The following is a 20,925-nucleotide window of genomic DNA, read 5'->3' on the forward strand; positions in this document are numbered from 1 at the left end:
GTTTGTTGTCGTGTCTTTGTATTTGGGTTTTTCAACGACTTTTTAACCATTTATTTTGTTGGAAAACAATTCCGTCAAAAAGCTTTTATGCCAGATCACTTGTTCTTAATTCGAAAGATGCATTAAAAAAACACAAACTTTTAACATTTCACACGTGAATAGAATATTTAAAAATCGAAGTCATAGTACAAGTTACAGTAAAGTTGTCAGTGATATTTCGAAATTATTATGTGATCATTTAAAAATCGAACCCATAATACGAGTGTCAGTCTCCATTGATACATCAATTTTTATTCTCAAAATTAGAACACAGTGACAGTGACATTGTTTCACTACTCTATGACATAATACAAATTCAAACTTATAATTTAAACAGAATTGATTATTAGTTTCAAAATTCGAAGAACTGACATTACTTCTTGCACGCATTTTAGCAAAAACTAGACTCGCAATTTCATCAAACGGAAGACAAAAACTGTCACGAAGTAAGTAACTCCTTAAAAAGTCGCCAATAGAACGTCGTGTGACCGCCGCAGGTTCAGCTAATTGTTTCAAAAGCAATAATTGCCTTTTGCAGAGTTAATGGCGCTATTTAAAAGCGTGGTGAGAAACGCCTTAGTTGGATCTGTTGGTCACTATAGGTGTTGTTTATTGGAGTGTCGATTCTTGATAGGTTTTTGCAGGTCTTAGTTTAATTCTTTAAGGATTTTTTTGCTACCAGGTTAGAGAAAATGTTGGAATCCGTACGATTGATTGAAATCAGGATATCTGGCAAAACACACAAGTTTTTAAGGGTGCTAGTGAAATGCCCGTCACAAATGGGCCTTGTCAACTGCTGCTTCAAGGTGACGGGCGCAGAGACAGTTCCCCTCGAATGTTTGCAAGTTTAAACACTGAGTGGCACTGTAACTGTTATGGAAAGGCGTGTCGCAACTTGTTAATTCCATCACTTGATTGAACTAATTATTTCAGGTTATTATTTAAGGTTTATTATTTTTATGAATAAATATGAAAGTATGAGTAATTCGGAATGCAAAATATGTGTCGTGTTACTGTGACTGTGTGTGTGTGTGTGTGTGTGTGTGTGTGTGTGTGTGTGTGGTGTTTGTATTATTGATTTAAATTCTATGCGTAGGTAACACGTGGTAACCAACACGCTTCATGACAGTTGCAGTGCTACTCAGATCTATAAATTGTAAAGACCTGACGGTCATTGTCACTGCGCCTGTCCATCTGAGACATAAAGATGACAAGTCTCGTACGCCTGTAGTTTCACTAGCACTCTTGCCCTTCAAAATCGGTACGCAATAATGCTCACACTGCTTGACAGCAGAAGTAAGTATGGTACTTCCTTTGACGAAATGATACCCTGAATGAATAATTAATTAGACAATGACCTGCAAAAGCAGCATTGTACGTGTTTATAACATCCGGACATTGACCAAAGAAACTTAACTTCCTTTCATTAAAATTACGTAACCAAAACGGGCATATTATATATTTTACCCAGGCAGATTGCACCTTTTCCACATTAAGTTTACGCGTGGCCAAAAACATAAATAATAAAATCAATTACGAAACAACCAAAACTCTCCCAAAAATATTTAAATTAAAATAAAATCGCTATAATTTTTATAAAATGTTGTCAATTATAGAATTAGTTACGCACTCAACAAGGGCGAAAGCGATCATGGCTACATGGGCGGCCAGGCGATCAGATGCTTACGTTAAATCGCCCCGGTCACCTTTTACGCTTAATGAAACAAAAGCATTATTCACACAGTACGTGGAGCTACAAAAATCAACTCTAGGAGTCACTATTCCAATATAAAATCTTTTGTATAAAAGACTTAAAATTTAAAAATAACTTTGGGTCGTATTTATTTTTACTTACTGTATATCGCAACTTCGGTTGCGACTTAATTTACATAAGCGTTCGTCCAGGGAAATACTGACACCTTACCTATTTTTGCCGCCAAGCAGTAATGTCAGCGTTACTGCATTCCAGTTTGGAAGGGTACGGGTGAAATTACAGGCACATGGTACTTGTATGTACATGTTCTTTGTGATGATGCTTGGAGTAGGACTGCAACGGATATGGCCTGGAGATTGATTCTTAAAATACAAGATTCCAGGAGAAAGAGCCATATACGGAACAGTCTGACCACGTCAAGAAGTACGTCAACTGTATCCGTGACGGAACGGTTATCATGCTGCATGCAGGCCGGGAGAAATATTTGGGCCTAAATAATAAATTATTTATCTCGTGAGTTTGGGTGTAATTTGTGGTTGTCTATGTGTCTGTTACATGGTACCGCAAAAATTTATTTTATTTGCCAAGCTTCATTCAGGTTGGTTAACGGAAAGTGGGTGAAATCCTATAATCCGGATTCATCCCCTAATTCGCCACCCTTAGGGGTGGAATATTTTCTTCAAATTTGAATGCAACCACTACTAAGGTACTTCTATTCCAACAAAAAATAATAATCGAAATCGGTTCACAAATGTCAGTATAATCGCATAACACACTTACACACAAAAATATACAGTCCAATTGAGAACCTCCTTTTTACGAAGTTGGTTAAAAGTAGTTTCATTTCTGATTGTAAGAAGAAGTGGTTTGTAGTTTTAGGAGAGTTAAATAAATACCTTTTTTTGTTGTTAAGTTACATCTTTTACACTACCTTTACTCAACGGGTAAACCTTTTTCAGGCAACTATAACTTAAACCCAATGAGTATTACCGAGCACCCAATGTGGGTATAAATGACAATAAACATGACAGAAACAATGCAATTTTGCGACCACTGTCTACTCATGACATCGCTATGACTTTCGCAATAAAGTCGTTTTTCTCAGATCCGATGAGAAAATGGATAACATTTAATAGTCAAAAACTTGTTGAACAAATATAATGTATCTGATTATCGGACATATCAGTAACGTGTGTATTTATTTGGTGGTTTTAAGGTCGGTAGAATTTAGTGGGTTGCCCTTGAAGTCAATTTACATACTCGTCGTATTTGTATGATGCTCATCAAAATGTTGGGAACGAGAAGAAATATTGAAATTGATATTTTTTTTATCTGCGTGAGAACAAAATGTTATTTCTCTTCTCATGCTTCTAAAGTCGGTCATAAAATGCTTATGACTAAAGTTGTTTCCTCTGGTTCTAAGAGACAAAGCATTGACTTTAGCAGCAGTGGAGTTCCTCCTACTTATTTCTAGTAATGTGAGCATTACTACGTTCCTGTTTGGAAGGGTAAGGCTAGTGCAATTACACGCACATGGTACTTGTTAACTTATGTCTCAGGGTGACGGGCGCTGTGGCACTGAAACTGTCATGGATAGACGTGTCGCTTATCAGCAGCCGCACGACTTGTTCGGCCATTCTCTTAGTGTCATAAAAAAAAATCATTTCCCAAATAGGTCCTACCGCAGGAATTGAACCCAGTACCTCACAGTGCAAACCGTTGAATTGCCGAAGGCGTCAATCAACAACAACTAACCAAATAGATAATACAATATCCATACTTACATTATGTATGTATCAAATACAATTCGAGAACATACGAAAGTTGTTCGTTCCGAAAAAGAAGAAAAAAAATATAATCCTGGATGACTTATTATTACTTATTTATTTATTGAGCAGTGGTCATAGAGTCAGCTTAAAAAGGTAACACATAATTAATCGAGTCTTACACTTGCGTTTTTAGCTAGCTTGCGTGACTCGATTCGCGTATACGCAAAGATCTGTTTCGTACGCGCAGATAGGTCTGTTCACGAGTCCCTCGCTTGCGCCAGCCGCTTGCTTTGCATTGGATTTCTTTGTGTTGCGTGAGTTTGATGTCTAGCAAGCTTGATATTTCCACGAAAGCAACAAGTAACGTTTACGGAGGGCAGCACCACTGGCCAACCGCACAGCAGCATCGTACACGCGTCCAAAAAACCAAAACAAACAAAGCTCAAAACGTAATAATAGCTTTAAATTAAAAATTAACTTGTGTAAAAAGTGTAACTTCAAAAACCCGCCATTTTTCCCACTCCGTTTTCACAAGGTCATTCAACATTTTGTACCTTTTGTTACTTATTGTCAATGTTTATACCAGAACGTTTAATTTGAAATAGTATATTGTGCATTAAGGACGATAAATAAGAAATTTCTAACGAGGGTCTATTACAAGCCTGAAGCCAAAAGCTGAGGGTTTTAGTAACTCGAGTTTTGTATTTTTGTACCGTCTGTGATACATACAATGTTTTTCATCACATTTGCAAGGAAATAAATACAATATAAATTATGGTTCACAACACAACAATTATGGATTTGGCATATGGCTGATCTTTTTTTTAAATTCTTCTACAACTCGAACCAAAATATTGTAAAAAACAAAAATCCATTCTGTTTAGATAACATTTTTAAGCGTACGTTATAATTTTGAACTTAAGTAACCTCCTTCCTTGAACTTGAACCTGAAGGAAGTATGTGCTACAAATTTTAAAAAAACTCCTTACCGGCTGTAATGGAAAGAAAAAGGGTCCGTGGGTTTTATTTGCGGCATTGTAGTCAAGTTACCCATCATGCAATCGTACCAATTACGAGCAAGTGTGATGAAAAAACAATCCCTTGAAACGTTTTTCGACTTCGATTAAACGTTCTGGTATATATGGCCAGTCGTTAATATGGACGCTGTTATCATAACCCAACCACTTTTAAGCAATCCTCTAAACATATCAATGAGTATGGAGAGCAGTAGCATATATAGTTTTTCCAGTTACCTTTAACAAGTACCAGGGCTTAATAGTGCGAGCTGTCTTTGAAACAAGCATTTACCATGCAAACGAAGCTAAACAAGCGTGCAACTAGAAACAATCGTTGCACCATTAACACCTCCCGTCAATCAGTGCCAGGTGCTCGCTATCGCCCACTTTCATGTCAGTCTTAATACAAGTGACCATACTTTTTTGAGCGAAATCAGGACTCTTTTGTATCAAGGTTTACAAATAGTTTCAATACTTTTATAACGTAAAATCTCCTGACTAAATAAAACTACAGACATACAAAAGAACATTAAAATAATCTTTATTTCATAGGTAAGCATTATTACACTTGAAATCGTGACATTGGCTAAGCTCTATCGCTCATTCGTAACGCAGATTCCCCTGAGAAGAATGAAAAAGAAACTCTATGGGTTGCTCTTTGTGAATAACATTACGTACGCATTCAACATTTACAATATATTTTTTGTTTTGCTTTCAAACTTCAGAGATCGAGAATACCTCCATGAGCTAAACGGGTTACTACCACGGATTTTTGTCATCCAAATACGCAGAAGTTGTATAATAACCTTTAGTATAAAGTTTTTGTTTCACTATAGTTTTAAACCTCGTGAATGGCAATGGCAAAAAAATTTTGTATATCAACCGGAATCTTGTTATAGAAGCGTACACATTGCCCCTTAAATGAATTTGTCACTTTGTGAAGACGACTATCAAGAACAGCTAGTTTATTTTTATTCCTCGTATTAATGTTATGTCTGTACTCATTGTCACTATTTTTCATAAACAGATTACTATTCCTCTTAACATAAATTAAATTTTCATGGATGTACTGTGACGCTAGTGTAAGAATATTAATTTCCTTAAACTTATCTCTCAAAGATACTCTGGGGCCCAGATTGTAAATTGCCCTAACCGCACGTTTCTGCAGGACAAAGATTCTATTGATATCGGCGGCATTACCCCAAAGCAAAATGCCGTATGTCGTTGGACTGTGAAAGTAGCTGAAGTAAACCAATCCAGCGGTTGCGACGATGGCCTCTTGTTTTATTTATGAGTCGTGTCTATACTTTCGGACCTCTTTGGCGTGTGTAATAAAAAAGATACCATCACTATTATTATGATCATCTACCAAAAGATGTCCACTGTTGAACATAGGTTTTCCCAAAAAAAACCACCACGCAACATCTCGCATATCCAGGATCCAACAGCTCCTTGCAATTTTGAATAACAAATGTCCTGAGTAGAACCGTAAAGTATGGTCGCACGCGTTATCATCCTAGAGCTATCTTGGGAGCAAAGAGGATCTGCGATGTTATCTCAAAGGAATGCGAGTGATATTTGAATACAGACTTGTGGTGATATTTTGGAATCTGTAAAAGATCACAGTGGCATTTTGGTGCCAAAGATGTACTTATTTACGCATTGTATATTACACTGTAAGTACCACAAATGTTTGAAAGTGGAACGTATAAATACAAATCTACAAACCCACAGATATAATACGCCAAAATTCGTATCGGTTTTAGATTTGTTAGAGCCAAAAACAAACCGAGAAAAAGAGACCGTATCCAGGTACAGCATGGCAATTAACCCGTAACATAATATGGGAAAGACTGAACCAAAATGGGGTGAAAAAATCAATAACCGCAAAGAAATGCGCGACTTATTATTTCACTTGAGCTCTTGACACGTTATTGAGTAATTACGTCCCTTTACAACTTTTGTTATACCATTAGTTTTAATTTTCTTCATCTTAAATACAAAGAAAATAAAGACGAGAATGGAATAGAAAATATTTTACAAGCTGCAAATATAATGTAATTTCGTCATTCCAATTCACTTGTTTTTTGATAAAACTCGGAGCGCGACTTCAAAATTCGAAAAAAGAACAACAACGTCGGCCCTTTTGAAACGTGCGACGATCTCTGCAAAATTATTTTTTCTGTTCTTAAATTCAAACCTTTGGACGTTACAGAATGACAGGGTACTTTTTGATGTGTCCAATTAAATTTGTTTTAGAACAAATTGACCGCCCCTGATTGGTCATCCGTGATGACAGCAAACTTCGTTATTAATTTTTAAACTCCAAATTCCAATTTTAAAATATGAACGTTAATTATAACGATTATATGTTCGTAACTTTTATAATTGAATCTTTTAGATTATTTTGTTTCACGAACCATTTTTTATAATATAAAGTAGAATAGTATTGTACCATCAAATCGCACCCCTCCATGGTGCAACATAGCCATATCTGCAAGATAACAACTTTTCAGGGAGAGGTTTAAAGTTTCTACGAACAAAATTGTTGATAACATTTTTGTGCTTGAAACGCAAGAACAATAATGAAAGCCAAACGTGACGGGTGACGGGACGAACAAGTCGTGCGCCTGATGGTAAGCGACACGCCTGTCCATAACATTGAAAGATACCACCACTGCATCTGTCACCATAACATGTAAAGCTGACAACTCTTATGTGCTTCTAGTTTCGCCAGCATCCTTACCCTTCAAAAGCTGAACGCAGTAATGCTCACAATACTGCTTGGCGGCAGAAATAAGTAAGGTACTTTCTTGGACGAGCTCTTCCACAGGAGCTCTACTGCTATTTAAAGCCTAGCCTACATACATTGACTTACAAATAAATGGACGACGGGTCTAATACAAAAACCACGAAAAAAATGTCCCAAGTCGACCTATTTAAACGTAGTGACATGTAAAGGAATATGAAAAAGCTAAAACGTTGAATTGAAATTGTAATGTCATCGCAGTACTGTCTAATTTTGCTTGCTTCGCTGTCAAGCGAACAAACGAAGACTAAAGCGTGAATGACGCTCTGTATACGATTTTAACGCCCTATAAATTCGGACACTTTTTAGCGCGGACCCGACGTCCATATAATTGTAAGTCAATGCCTACATAGCTTACTTGAGAAGGCGTTTTCTTATTATGCAGGAGGGTATGATTTTTTTTTTGTAATTTTTTAATACAGATTTTATAGTCATAGATAATTCGAACAACAATTCTGCAAAGCGTTACTTACTGTATTTTTTCTTTCCTACTTACTAAGCATCACGATGACTTAGCAAATGGATTGAAACGTCTAAGTTAAAAGTCGTGTAAGCAAAATGGAGGTTAGGAAATAGTGCAGAAAATGTAACGGAGGCAACGTAACAGGAAACAACTTGTTTTGTTACGTTCCATAGGATATACGGTGGTAATTAGGTCCATTCTTGCATAATTTAAAAACTCGTACCTCTAATGTGAGTTTACGATGTCGATAGTTCCCAGCGACCGCATATGTATTATGTAATCTAAAATATAATCAAGTGATACTGCTTATTGGTTTTTTTAGATAAGATAGTATGATGGTATGTGACACGCCTATCTATAACAGTTGCAGTGCCATTCAAAGCTTTAAATCGCAAGGATCAGAGACATAAATTTGACAATTCCCAAGAGCCTGTAGATTCACCAGCACCCTTCAAAAGTAAAAAGCAGATACGTTCACATTATTCTTTGGCGGCAGAAATAGGTAAGCTGGCAGCACTTCCTTGGATTCTTTCTTTCACAAGGAGCTCTCCTACTAAAAAAATGTTCTTACGTACTTCTTCGTGGCCCTAAAGAAATAAATAAGGGAGCCACACGTTGGCTTAAACCGATCAGAAAAAGGTTTATGTCTATACAGTGAGACCGAAAAAGATGTCGACGAAGGACTCTAGTTTTGTTAGTTTTCACTCTAGTAATTATTTTCAACGTGCAGATTAAAAACAAACATCTCCAAACAGTTAATACATAATGTTCAAAATGATGAATAAGGTTTTTTAATAGTAGTGGAGCTCCTCGGGAAAGAGTATGTCCAGAGAAATAACTGCCACCTTACCTACTTCTGCCACCAAGCGGTAATGTGAGCATTGTTGCCTTCCGATTTTTAGGGTGCTGGTGAAATTACAGGCAAGTGGGACTGTCGACTTATGTCTCTGGGTAACGGATGCAGTGACAGTCACATCTTTGTGATTTAAAGCTCTGAGCGACACTGCAACTGTTATGGACAGGTATGTCGCTTACCAGGGTATCATAAAAAGCAAAAAGTGAATGACGTTCTTGAAAAATAATTGAGTTTGACGAAATAATTCGATCGATTCTCAAATTTTAAATTTCGAAAATAAATGTGAATCGAAGTTCCCGTTCTATTTTCCGTTAGGCTGGCTCGTAAATCGGTGGGCTTGTTTTGACAGCTGTCATTAAGGTGCCATTACGTCGAATCGCGCCGAATTTCACTTAACTTCTTTATAATTTTGATGCGATTCCCGAACGTGACTCCGACACTACACTGCGTACGTGATTTGTGAACGGACCAATTTTTTTTTTACACTTTATAGGATGTTAAAATATTGGTTAGTGATCTTAATGACTCCTATAGTGTTTTGAATCTCCAGTGAGATTTTAGGTCGCATTCCGACATGCCTTCAAGAGATTTCCCATAAATAAATGATTATATTCTGAAAGATGCATTAGAAGAATCGAACCCAAACCCTCGTGCATAGAAAGCAAATGCTCTCCCAACTAGGCTAGGCTTTAAATAGCAGTAGAGCTCCTTGTGAAAGAGTTCGTCCAGGAAAATGCATTACCTCGTCGGTGTTTTGCAGAAAGGACGAAAGCGCCATTTCAAAAAAATTTTCATGCGATGATGTTTTAGTTTTTAACGACTGTTTTAAAATATTTATGCCCTGTTGTAAAATTCAATTTTAGTTTTAATTAACTTTAAGTTTTAAAATTGAATTTAAAACAGGACGTACATATTTGAAAACTAAAAAACATGCTTCCTTGAAAAATTTTTCAAAATGGCGCTTTCGCCCTTTCTACAAAACACCGACAATTTATTTCTCCCATCAAACATTGAAGTGAGCATTACTGCGTTTCGGTTTTGAAAGGTAAGGGTGCTGGTGAAATTACAGACACGTGGGACTTGGTAACTTACGTCTCAACGTAACGGGCGCAGTGGCAGTGCCCCTCAGTTCTTTGTGATATGGAGCTCTTAGTGGCACAACGACTATTACCACCAGGTGCACACTTTTTCGTTCCGTCACTTGATATCTAATAAAAAGGCTAAACTTGGGCAAAAAACGTAGCCACAATTACCAGCTATTATCACTGTAAGTTCATAGCACAAAAATTGTATACTATAGCAATACGATATCGATCTCGATTTGTTTCTTAACAATCTGATCGGTTCCCAACCAGCCTGTAGGTTAACCCCTCGAGTACAGCGCGGTCCCTAATTGAAATTAAACTGCTGCCCGGTAATATTGTAATGAGCCGATCGCGGCTTTTAAATAACACGTCATAACTCCAACGGAATTACAACCTGATACAGATTTTCGACACTGGGGAATCGAAGATAGCGTGGTTGATGTGTTCCCTTTAAGCTTTTGTGATTATTCTCTTGTTTTCGTTAATTAGTATTTTTCATCATCTCATATTTAGAACCTGTTAGTTCAAATCATAATATTTCGTATGTAAAGCTATCTATAATATATAATGGTGACGACCTCAGTGGCTCAATCTCGGTGGCTCGGTGACACAGGGGCGGTTTGCATTGTGGGGTCTTGATCAGAAGGTGTCAGGTTCCATTTTTCGTAGACCCAATTTGGGAAATCAACTATTCTAAATTGGTTCTGGTTTGAGTGTTCTGGCAAGTTCCCCAGAATGAATTCCTCATAATACAGGTAATTTCCTAGTTTAAGGCCAGGTAATTTGTGTGATTGCCTGGCACATCTTTATTAAACTCAGTCTTAATACATCTATTTATAATAGAAATAACAATAACGTACACACTCAACATAGCCCCGCACTAAGGAAACCCTGTGTTGCGGGTGCCATGGACACACACATAGATAACCACAAATTACACCCAAACTCACGAGAGAAATAAATGTAGGCCATGTTGTGACACTTCTATGCTTAGAAAGTCGTATTAAAAGAATTAATTTTATAAAAAAACCGACCTCAAAAATTGGTGGAATTACATCTATTTGCCAAGTTTTATTGAAATCGGTTACCGGAAAGTGCACGAAACCGGATTCGTACTCTAGTTTACCACTCTTAGAGGTGGAGTTTTTTCTTCAAATTTAAATGGGACCAATACTGAGGTACTCACTATTCAACAAACAAAGCATCATCAAAATCGGTTCACAAATGAGTCGTCATCGCCGGGGTTATCGTGTAACATACATACAAAAAAATATAATCGAATAGAGAACCGCCTCCTTTTTTGTAAATCAGTCATTAATTCAAATTTATAGGAAATGAAACTATTTTTCCGGATTTAAATCGCGTATATTTGTTTTTTCAAACAAACTTTTGTTTTACATAGTTTATTCTAATTTCTATTAATAATTAATAATTTCATTCAATAAAATAATTTGTAAAACGTAATGTAGCGTAAATTGGAACGTTTTCTTTGTAAAATTAAAAATAAGGTATTTAATTAATAACTATTGTAACTTTAGTGAAAAAATAGGGTGGTTTGCATTAATATTAGACATAACTGGTTGAAGACTGTACCACCTCAGTCAACCGTGACCATGGGACCTGTAAAGGGCCCGAAACGTCGGTTTGTTTGAAAAAACAAATATACGCGATTTAAATCCGGAAAAATAGTTTCATTTCCTATGTGTAACAATCGCGAAAACCTAAGAATTCAAATTTACATCAAATTTGTGAAGTCTAAACACAAAAGTGCTTAGCAACGTTGCAACGTTATGAAGGTCAGGAACCAATTTTCTATATTGGCATCTTAGTGAGTAAGTGTGTACCAAATCAACCCAAGTGGAACAAACTCACCGCTGTTCGCCCCGCAGGACGGTCATCATGGCTCATTAAGGTTAATATAGAGCTTTGAGCGAATATCGATTTAAATGTATCGATGAAAGTTTCGATTCGCTCGATTATTGTTTCCTTAGGACCACTTTACATCAAACTTGTAAACGTGCAGTAAGGTCCCAACAGATTTACCGATATAGATAAGATACACAATATCTATAAGATACATTTTACTTTATTTCAATTTCGCTATTCCGCAACATAAAATAAAAAAACCGTTACTAAACAGTGTACTCCGAAACTTGATTGCGTCACCAGACAATAGTACGGGTTAAGATGTATTGTACACTAAGCTAAGTAGATAGCGGACGCCTAGCGGGACTACGGACCTCAGCTCAGGACGCTACTGGATACTTTCGCTACACGGATGTATTGTAGAAGAAAATCGGCGTGAATTTACTCAGCAGCTTGATTTTGATTGCCTCTCCCGATCGGAAACTGCACTTTTCCGAGTCGAGACGCGTAAATGCGTAAATGCGGAACTGATAGTTGTCGTTGTTGATTTAACTCACAAATTAGAAAGATATAGTAGGAATCAGGTTCATCTTCTCACTCAGAAACCCATCGGATTTCGAGACTATCCAATCCGATCGATTTGAATCAAAATCAGGACGCTGAACTGGGTAGCATTTCACCTCGTAGGTCAGTAATTTGGTGTGGAGTGTAAAAGTCTTGCGGACTTGCAGAGTGCCGAGAATGGGAGTTGTTACTGTACCTTTTTTGATATGTTAGGTACAACTGCATATGAAACATTCTCAACATTTTTAATGACTCGTTAGCTACCTTTGAAAATGAAATTAAGCAATATTTTGTTAATAATTTTGACTTATCTGTTTTGTACCACATCATTTATTTCAAATCTTATTCTGACATAGGCATTATGTTATTTTTACTGTTTCCTAATTGTAAAGAGTAATTGAACAATTCATTCTTATACATTCTTGAATGTATATAGCTAGCCAATTAGTATAGTGTATATCTTATCTTTAACTTTATAACCGTAATGTATAATTGCTATTGTTGTATGTGAATCATGTTGGCTTTCTATATAATAAATAAATAAATAAGATATTGTGATGAAGCAGCACATTTGCGACTTTGCGAGATTGCCTTATTACAGCACGCAATTTAAGGTATGCGCCTGTCCTCGCACGCGTATAGCAATGTAAAGCCAGCTTTATTCGAACATTTAAATAATTATGCTTTTAAAAAGTCATCTGAAGTTTCTGATTGGCAGCTATTGTACTGAAGAGGGCCATAAAAAACAATTTTTCAGTGTTATTGCGTTATTCGTTTGTTTAATGTATGCCTTCAATTCATTTTCTCTTTTAATGTATGTCGTATGGAAGAAATTAAAAAGGTTATTGGTAATAAATTCCGCAGTGTACGTATCTTCTTCCAAAATTAAGTGATTTCACTCTTTGGTTGGTAATTCTGATAGGTAAGTGTTTTTTTAACAGCACATACTAATAATATCGCAGGACTATATTACTAACTTCATAAATAATAACTTTTATTCTATGACTTTTTCAAAACAGGATACATTTCTAAATTTACTGAGTGTCGCAATGCTTTACTATGTGTTTTTAGTGTTCTATCTTTGTATTAATAAATAAATATAATGAACTATAGTGGGGTAATTTCACAAAAAATAATTGAATATCATGGTAATAAAATGTCGTGATATTCAATAAACTTATTACAATTTTGCCATCCACTAACTAAAATGCGGTCAAAATATCCGTTTTAAATACCAAAAAATAACGCACTAAAATCTCTTTTATAAACAGTTAAAATTATTTAACGTGTTCGACTTAGGTAACCTACCACAGACTCGAAAATTATTTTCGTCCAAAATAGCGTTTGTTCGAATTTTCATTACACCGAAAACCGAATTATAACGAAACAGTTGTTCTTTCAGGATATGTTGAATGTTTATCGCAAAGACACGATTACGTTCGGTTAGGTTAGGTTGAGTTAGGTTTAAAAGAAAAAACATTTTCCTCTCAAAATTACTTTCGAGGTTATGAAAATTCGACCAAACGTTATTTCTGGAAAATGTCATTTCGGACTACTCATAGGTAACCTCGATTTATCAGTACTTACCTTATTAAGTAATTTCAATATTCTAAAACTGGGTTATGGTTATTATGATATTTCAAAAAAATATTTTATCACATAGTCACGTTTTAGGTAGCGGACGACAGAACTATTATCGCGACATCTCTAGTCAACACTAGCTGTAAGGGTACCTGACTGTGTGAAGAATAAATTTCTCATACATGATTCTATGGCAGAAAAGTATTTAAACACCAAAAACAAAGATTGCCTCTGCAACAACCATATAGAAAAATTCGTAAGATCTGGTGGCTCGTTCATTAGCTCACGTAGGAAAGCGTCTGCCACGGATTTCTTCGATCGAAAGAATTTTACTTACTGTTCGATGTTTGTATTAATCAACATATCAGCCGGAAGATGTCCACTGCTGAACTAGGCTAGCTGGTCGGACGCGACGTGCAACCATCGGTTACCCACCGTCCTTACCAGGTCATCAATCTGACTAGTAGGAGGCCGCCCCATTAAACCCCTTCCGGTTCGTGATCTTCATTCGAGAACCGAGAAAGAGAAATGCCCAGTATTGTTCGCTCCATAGCTCGTTAAATGACTATGAGCTTTTTTATAAGACCCATAGTAAGTGACCACGTCCCAGAGGCGTACGTCATCGCAGGCAATATGCACTGCTCGAAAACAAACTTCAAGGACTGCGGTGTTGCGGACGAGAAGGCGTCCCGGAGCTTCTCAATAGCTATTATTATTATTTATATTAATAAATTATAATAAATTTACCAAAACTAAACTTTTAAGTTTTTATTGTACTATCTGACACTTAGATCTGTATCAGGTAGTAAGGTAGGTTCAACCGTGCAAGCGTCCTCCCCGACGACTCCCACCGCGCTCCTGCGTTTTGTACATAGTTAATGCCGTTTAGAGATATCTATTTAAATATTTTTTGTACGAAAATAAAATCTGGTAAATGATTGAAGGTCAAATCGAGTTCTTAGGTGTTCGCGATTGTTACACATAGGAAATGAAACTATTTTTTCCGATTTAAATCGCGTATATTTGTTTTTTTCAAGAAAACCAACGTTTCGGACCCTTTACTGATCCCATGGTTACGGTTGACTGAGGTGGTAAAGTCATCAGTAGGCATAACGGGTTGATGATCATTTGCTATAAAAACGCTGCTTAGGTAAAAATGTCGATTACGATAGGTCGGCGGTCGTGTATTCTATCAACCTTAAAATCAGTTATTGAGAGTACAAACCAATAAAAGTAACCCAATAACGTAATCAAAATGGAGAATGTAAATGAACAGATTTTATCAGCAGAAGTTAAGACATCGTTTTTAATGAAGGTTTAATTTTTTACATTAAAAGTTGATTATCAAAAGCTTATCCATTAGGTGATAGGAATAAAGCAGTTTAGTTTAGCTAAAAGTTGTAGATAACTTTAGAGATAACTTTTTAAGGAGAATGTGTTACTTTTTATAGAATTTAAATACAAAATTAAAATAACAGTAAAATCTGGGTATTTCCTGAAGGCTTCACATAGCGGAGACTTCTAAAATGTATATCGTACGTCTTTATATAAAACTTCACGTACAGGTAAATTCGTTTGATTACCATTTATATTTCGCAGCTTCATTCTTAGCGATTTGTTAATGGATTGTAGGATATTTAGAGATTTAGAGAAAAAAAGAAAAAAGAACAAGGTTGATAAGTGAACTTATACATTTTTATGTTTGAAAGAAAGAATATATACTTTATTAAGGCATGTCAGTAAAGAAGTTAACAAGCACATAGAAAAATTTGTGAGGTCCGCTGGTTCATTCCGTGGCTTAGTTGGCATAGCGTCTGGCACGGTTTGCTAGAAGGCGTCGGTTTGAATCCGGCCGATCTTTGTATTAATAATTATAACAAACTAATGTAGTAATTTCACAAAAAATAATTGAATATCAATTCAATAAAAATTTCATCTATGTAAAGTAATTTTAATTCAGTACTCTTGGAAAGATTTGTAATACCAAAATTCTACGAGGAACGAGCTACCTCCAAAAGTGGTGCCAAATTTTACACGGAGCCATGACCTTTATGACTTGCAGCAGCACAAACAATCTTGATCACTAGGTTAGTATTTTGTTTTTATGTATTTTTTTTTACTTCATTTCTTGTTGTTTGTTTCAATTTTATTTTCTTTAATTTTGATTCATGTGTTTCTTCTTTAAACCAGTATTACATTGTTATGTATTCAGTTGATTAAAGTAATGAGATTTATTTCTTGTTTTTTCAGTTGAAAATAAAGCAAGCTTTTGCCCCTGGTTTTTAATTTTTTTTATTTCGTATATTCCACTAGTTCAGTTGTCCATCCTATCTCTACAGTATTTCTGTTGTCCTGTCCAGTTAGTTGGTTGAACTATAAAGAATTTCTATCTTGTTTGCACAGTTGAAAATAAAACAAGATTTTTGTGTTGGACCCGGTCTCAATTTTTTTTTTTGTGAAGTTTCACTCAGATGTCACCCATTTTTGATAATTAGAATTTGGCATACTTATGTTAGGTATGTCCGGTGACAATGCAATGTTATGGTACCAAAGGAGGATTTTGGCAATTCAGTATACTGAACAAACGAGAAAAAAAATCTCATTCGTTCAGTCAACTGAACTAGTGGGAATAGAGATTATCATCTATCTATATAAAATAATGTTTGTATTAATAATTATTAGAAACTGTTGAAGTAATTTCACAAAAATAAATTAATATTATGGTAGTAATACATCATAATATTAATTACAATCAACATTACAGTTTACAAAGCGGCATCTCTTATCAATCTCTGGTAGCTGTAAGCATTAAGTGAAGAAAAACTTTCATATATTTCTTACAGATGGCGTTACGGCAAAAAAGACGTTAAAAACAATACAAAGATATACGCGAGGCTAATTTCGATGTATCCTCCACGGTGAAAACAAAAGTAAAAAAATGTCATAAAAAAGTAGAATTGATAGAAAATAACTGATTTCATATTTCGATTCACCGTCTCAAATATAGATAAAATCAGTTCTAAAATCCTAGACACAAAAGAAAGTTTTTCTGTTGGCCTGTAATAATATATATGTTGCAGCCGTATTACATCGCCTAACCGCCTTGCAAAACGGCACTATTTTCTAATACAGCTACCTCGTATACCGTATTGTAATCACCATGCGTTCTAAGAAGTGGCGGCCAACATTTAGCCGTATTGTTCACAGGGAAAATGTCACCCTGACTATGAATTATGAATAGCAGATACAAAACAAAAATGTTATTGATTTTAAAAAAATATCAGTCATTTTATAAATTTAATCATCAAAGAAGATATGAAGGGCCTAAACTTATAGTTAGGTACATTACACAGTCCCGTAACAAGGCGGCATATTTCTTAACCACTTTGTAAAACGACAAGTGCTATTACAACGCGGCGTACTGTTTTTAAGCGAATTACAATCCGGCCGAACACGAGGTATCCGTATTAGAAAACAGCGCAGTTTTGCAAGCTCGCTAATCGTAATGTAATCCGGCGCTTTAAACAATATGGCTGCGACCTTAGAATAATAACGCATAGAAACCTAGCCCGCACACGCTAAGTGAGGCAAATTGAAGCGCTCCCAATGGGCCTACACGAGTGGGCGGGCCATCAGTGCTCAAGGTCAACTTGCACCGCGAACAGATCAAGAATTTTAGCTAAAAATGACGAAATGTGCGGTAAATGAGTGTAAAAATACGTCAGACAAACATAAAATAGATACTAACATCACATTCCACAAGGAAGTAACGCGTTTCAACTTGTATTTTTATAAAATATTCACTAAAACCGAAAACTAACCTACTACTAAAACTAGCCTACATGAATTTGATTTTTGCCTCACTTGTGACAGTTCCTTTGATATGAAACTATCATTCCATGCGTTATTATTCTAAGGCTGCGATATATATGTCAAATATCTTACGTCAAAAGTTAATAACATATTTTTCCAAACTACATAATACCTTGAATGAGACTAACTGATTACAATGCAGATTTTAACTGCAAGATTCACCTTAACTGGGTTTAAGATTTTTATAAACGTTTTAATTAATAGTTAATTAACATAAACAAACAGTAACTGAATTTTAACCATAAATTTCTATTTTAAAGTTACATAATACAATTAATCAGGGCACTAACATACAGATGGAAGACCAATAAAAATATAGTAAAATATAAACTGCTTAGTTAAAATTGAAATTGAGTTATTTTAGTTAACTTGTTGTTTTTACGACGTTTTTATTGTTCTTACATTAAAGTTTGTTGTCTATAAACGTAAAAAAAATATTCGATTGATAATAAAGATGTAAATAAAACCAAATATTTCGGAATTTTGATTAAAACATAAATTCTTGTTTTTATTTTTGAGAACTATTTTTTTATTTCGCATTTAAAATTTATTTTACAACTTTTGTGAAATTTAATATGGCACCTACAGCCCTATATCTGTTTATTATCAATACAGACTTAATGCTACGTCTGCCCAACGTTAGCGGTCATCTTCCGGGACCCACACGGTAGAAATTCGGATCTATAAAATGTAGAATAAGAATATATTTATTGCATAACTATAGGTATAATTACAGAAGGTCTTTAAATATTACATTGATTTGTACTCTATAGTCTACCAGTTAAGGTGGACAATATTATTAAATGTTACAGATTAAAATTAAGTTGCGTTACAATATGAAAGAAAAAAATCAATTATTAATAAACATCACAGCGCTAGTCACAAAATTTGTCGTTGTCCAATTACAAACGATTTACAAAGAGCATTTTAAAATTTTACGCACGAATTTTTAAAATTCATTCGGGATGATGTTGTATATCTTGACCGACATTACGTAAAAGCTTTTGTGGTAAAATGCTGAGGTATGATATATGTATCTATATGTATCTATATCAGTATTACCGCATTTCGGTTTTAAAGGATCAGAATTCAGGTGGGATTGTAGGCACATGGGGCTTTACAACTTATGTCGAGTAGTATAAATAGAGAACACTAATAGAATGTCAGCCTATATAACAGGTAAAAAAGAACGTTAATAGACCCATCAATTTGTCAAGCTGACCACTAATCGTTGAAAAGCACGCAATGACTAAACGACACGATTATAAAATTATGACACCGATTATAGAATTATAACATCCGATGATGACAAGATAATTATGACAAAAAGAGTAATAGGCGCCGTAGCTGTGAAGATTGCTGGAAATGCACGTGTGAAAAGTGTTGTAGATTTTTTTGTAACTTTGAGCGATCATTCTCGGATTTATTAGAGTATTATACCGCAAAAATTTATTTAATATTTACATTATTGTATTTGATTCAACTGCCTCTGTGGCCGAACGGTTACCATGCCACGCAAAGGTCCCAGGTTCGATTCCCGGGCCGGGAGAAATATTTGTATGACCTACATTTGTTTCTCTCGTGAGTTTGGGTGTAATTTGTGGTTGTCTATATGTGTGTCCATGGTACCCGCGACACAGGGTTTCCCTAATGCCCCGCACTATGTTGAGTGTGTGTGTTATTATTATTATTATTATTGTTATTAGATGATTTTATGAATTTTAACAATTATTAATGTTAATGAATTACCTAGATATGCGGACGAATGGACTTAATTTACTATTGTGACTAAAAATACGGTATTAATTAAGTATGCACAAAATATTTATAAACATGTACATGTATTTTGAGGACTTCTAATGCTTTAGACGTCGTAAATATAAATAAAGGTAAAGTCAAAGTCAAAGTCAAAGATTATTTATTCCATAGGTAAAATAAATTTACACTTGAAAACGTCACATTTAAGCTACTGCTCATTCACTACGCTGACCTCCCTGAGAAGAACGAGCAAGAAACTCTAGGGATTGCTCTTTTCAAATAAACTTAAATGCTATGGAATACATTTTGAATCAAATTTGTGTGGATTCTGGAGCCATGTCGCCTTTCCATACATCTTTATCTAACACGTGGTCTTCAATTTTGTAATATGATTTTTCGATCAAAATATTTTTAATGTAGTTTTTAAACTTAGGAAATTATAAACTTAATATATGCTCCGGAATCTTATTGTAAAAACGTATACAGTTCCCCATAAAAGAGTTGTTTACCTTGGTTAAACGAAATCGTGGTAATCGTGGTAGAGGTATATACCTATGATAGCATATAATCATGTCTTTGTTACAATAAAGTTTACAAACGCGTAGTGATTACATATTTCCTTCTTTTCTAAGGAAATACATATGTAATCACCCGTACGATATACTGAAACAACAAACAATATAATATTACTAGGGTGACTTACTGAGGGTGTATGCAGCCCCTCATAGCTTTTTTTACCGATTCATCTACTTTGATCACCACTAATTACAACTCAGAGAGTCTAAAGTCAAAATGTAAAGGCGCTTTTGACTACATTTTTTTATCGCAAATTCCACCGCAGAGTATAGTCCGGGTAATGTTAAATTCTTTAATAAGAAGAAAGTCAGCCTTTATAATCATAAATGTTCTGAATACAGAGATAAGTTACAAGTAACATTGTATGCTTCCCGTTCGACATCAACAAATACAGTGGGTTCCTGCGTCAGGCGCACGGCGATAACTGATAAAACAGTCAAAAATTAAAAATTTATAATAGGAGTAAACATGTAGAGATCAATACAGTAAAAATTAACAAAGTCAAAAATAGAACCAAAATTTATTTATTTATTTACACAACTCTATCCTTACAGGTTAGGTACACCCAATTCGATAGCGTCGACATCATTTTTATATATCTAATTAATTACTTATATCTAAACTCTATTACATATTATATTATACTAAATTACAACGAACAAACTTATCAGAACAATTGCTGTTATACATATTTACACAACACCCATAGAGAAGCTTTCTCAAATTCGTTTTCAGAGCAACAGAATATGTCAATTAGATCATTTATGATATTTAGGTTTCGCAACATTCGTGTAAATGGCGCTTCTTTTAACAAATTCGTGCGTGCATGCGGTAATGCAAAGAGAGAAGGCCGCCGCCGCCGTCGACCCACGTATTGGTCCGGCACACACAGCTTCATCAACTGCAACAACGCTGGATTACATACCCGGCCTCGCACTAGCCTAAACATGTACATA

The sequence above is a fragment of the Hyposmocoma kahamanoa genome, unplaced genomic scaffold, assembly GCF_003589595.1.
Source record: "Hyposmocoma kahamanoa isolate Upper Pololo Valley unplaced genomic scaffold, ASM358959v1 81, whole genome shotgun sequence".
NCBI lineage: Eukaryota > Metazoa > Arthropoda > Insecta > Lepidoptera > Cosmopterigidae > Hyposmocoma > Hyposmocoma kahamanoa.